This window comes from Corvus kubaryi, unplaced genomic scaffold (assembly GCF_017639235.1).
Source record: "Corvus kubaryi isolate FWS band 111438036 unplaced genomic scaffold, C.kubaryi_AGA036_p1.0 137, whole genome shotgun sequence".
NCBI classification, from domain to species: domain Eukaryota; kingdom Metazoa; phylum Chordata; class Aves; order Passeriformes; family Corvidae; genus Corvus; species Corvus kubaryi.
Genome location: NW_024580671.1, coordinates 11,926,533 through 11,929,835, shown reverse-complemented (window position 1 = coordinate 11,929,835; position 3,303 = coordinate 11,926,533).

Below are 3,303 nucleotides of genomic sequence, written 5' to 3'. Positions count from 1 at the left end.
CGTAATTCTGGCTATGACATTCTTTCTCTCTCATCTGGGAAATGTTCCAGCCATGTTCAAACTGGGGCTGTAGCAACATAGCCACATAAAATCCTGCTTGGGAACGGAGTACAGTAGAAGATTGCCAAGGGTCCTGCCTAAATGTGTGCTCCCTGTGACACGAAGGAACAACGTAGTGTTTGGTTGTGTCTTGAAGTAAACAATATATACCTGCAATGTATCACATTAAACCAGTAAACTATGTGGTATAAACATCATATTGTTCCTAAATAAGCATTTTTTCAGAGCACTTTGTTAATGGATACAGGTGCATTCATATGTGGGTGCACTTTGCAGTCACCTGTAAGCTGTCATCCACACAGTGTAACCCATATAACTCTAAATTTTTTCTGCCTCACATACTCTGCCTCACATTTTACACTATGTCATTTAAGAGAAAGAAGAAAATTGTATTGCTGGTTGTATAATCTCATATGTTGCTGAAGACCAGAAGACATGATAATAAGCCATTACTTTTTCTTAGTAAGGCACATTCGGATGAACATACCTAAGTTATTTGTATGAATGATGTTCCACTTTGGAGAAAAGGCTATACTAATAATAACTTTCCAAAATTTAGACAGCTATGAATCCCTAGGACACCTTTTTCATTTCTTGAGAAAGGACTATTTCTTGACTTATTTTGATTACACTCACTAAAAAAACCTTCTACAATGTGAAAATTTCATAGGTACATAATATAAATAGATAAAATTATATCATAACATATAATATTGATGAAATGTTGCTAGGCATAGAAAAAAAAATGTCAAGGCTTGCCTGAAGCAACTCCCCTATATAATCGAACTTCACTTTATTTTGTATGCACACAACTGTCAAATTTCTGACTAATTTTGTAAGCACATTTAAAAAACAAACTTCAGAACTAATGTTAACTTTGTACAAGACAGTGATGCCTATTCCACAGTACTAGGAACTAGAGCTTATTTTAAACGTAAATTTTTGACATTCTTCTATTGGAAAACAACTGTTTCTTACTTTTTTTTTTCCCACTGCAATCCAGGATCAAAATACTGCAAATATACAAACAATGGTTCTTTGCTTTTTAAGGCTAAAGATATCAGTGTTAAGGAAATTAGTTTAGTGATACCAGTATTTGAATTCATAGTATTCTCCTGACATAATCTCTACAAATTCTTTAATATTTTGTAGCCTGGTCATGGTTAACTGCCATCTTTGTGGCCACAAGAACAAAGATATCTTTGAAAATGTATGTAGCATTTTGAGAACAAGTTTTCTCCGGGGGCTGCTAATATACCTGCTTGTCATGCAGTATGAAGTTACTTCACACTAGGACAAATTTGGGTAGCAAATTATGATGTAGGATTTTCCCTTGCTAGTAAGAAGAGAGAGAGAAATATCCATAGGTATTATTGGTGATGAAAGTACTTATTTTCTTCAAGGAACCATTTTATAAGCTAACCTCCTGGCCTGGACAATAGCATGGGTTTTGGTGATAGAAAAGCACTCATTTCTACCTTTCACTTTGCTGAGAGATTTTCCTCTGTTAATTCTTCACCATTACAGTGTCCTTCAGGAGGGTCAGCAAGTAGCCTAATGTATTTGTATTTTAAATCCCTCTATGAACAGCATAAGTCATTGCCTCTACTTTTCTGAATGTGATCCATTATAAGTAGAAGCACAGTGAAAGCAGTTGAATTCAGTGACAGTTACAGATCCTTACTTGGCACACAAGTCATAATGTTTGTAAATACTGCCAAATGACCACTGTTCAGAATGAAGAGAAGATAAACCTGAATAATGGCCCTGATTATTTAATCTTTATAGGCAAGAAGTAGGCATGCACACTTCTCATCTTCCTCTAGTACTGTTAGGCTTTGGGAAAAATTTCTGTAAGAACAATGTACAATTCTTAATATTTCCATGGCTTAGTGTGAAATAATATTGCAAAGAAAAAAGAAGCTGCAGGATAATGAGAAGAGCTTAAGCTTGGAAATCATACATTTGATTCACAGACTTTCGCTATGGAAAACTGTGTAATGCAGTATTTAGTATTCAGGTGAATTTACCACATCCAATTATTTAAGCAATTTATATGCAACAGATTCTGTTTTTCCTATTTTGCTTAATGCTACACAAGAAAAAGATACCTCTCCACCCACTTCTGCTGGCAGCTTTTAGGGCATGTAGTGGTGGGGGGATGAAATACTCTTAGGCAGGATAGAAATAAATTTCCACCTCTTACTCATTGAAGAATATGCTCAATACTGGGTGGTTCAGAAACAGACTTCTAGGGAATAGAACAAGCTAAATTATTAGTTGAAAAGAAACCACTTCAGAAGAGACTTGAGTCTTAATAACTACTGCTTAGATTTGCATCCCCCTTGCTCTGAACTGCAAACCCTCTTCAGGGGGTAGGTCCATCTTTCTTCAGATGAAAGTCTCATTCCAACACCTCAGAGCTTAGAGCTACCACACAGCACAGAAGAGACCCATTTACAAATCTCTGCCTGAATGGCAGGGCCAGAGGCAGCAAACCTACATCATAACTCAGGAAGGACCAAGAAGGGCAAGAGTCTGAGATTGATGCAGCCCCCAAGTCAGAGAGCAGAGGATGCATGGGTAAAGGCCTCAGGGGAGATTTGCCAGGGTACTTCACCAGTATCTTGGTGCACTCATGGCTCTGACACAGAAATTTCTGCAGATGTCATTATATTTAATATAGAGGTCAAATAACTAAAACTGTCAGTTATGCTACTAAGACCCTTCATTAATCTCAAGTGTTTTGGAAAGATACTGTGTATAATATTTAAATTTATTTTAAAATAATCAGCCTTGTAAAAAGCTTTATCTTGAATGACCCAGTCATTACCTAGAATTAAAACAACAGTTAATGGCATTGAAGGCATGCAAAGTGTGTCAGGTTTCAATTACTGAACAGAAAAGGAGATTGACAAAATTTTGGCATCAGAACACACCTCTGTCAAGGGGAGTTATAATGTTTTGGACAGCAGGAATGGACAGAATTGAATTAGTCTGACTAATAGATCCTTCATGGAAGAAGTGCTGTATTGCAAGGACTGTGACAGATAAACCATGAATTCTGTATTACTGTCTAATATCCACGACAAAAGTGCATATATGCATGTAAATCACAGTGTTCATTATTTACTTGTGGGAATTTGAGAAAAATATTTCATTAACCAGTCAAAATGATGGAAAGATCTGCCAGTTATGATGCTACTTCAAAATGTATGCCACAGTAGTGTACAGTAGGCAAGA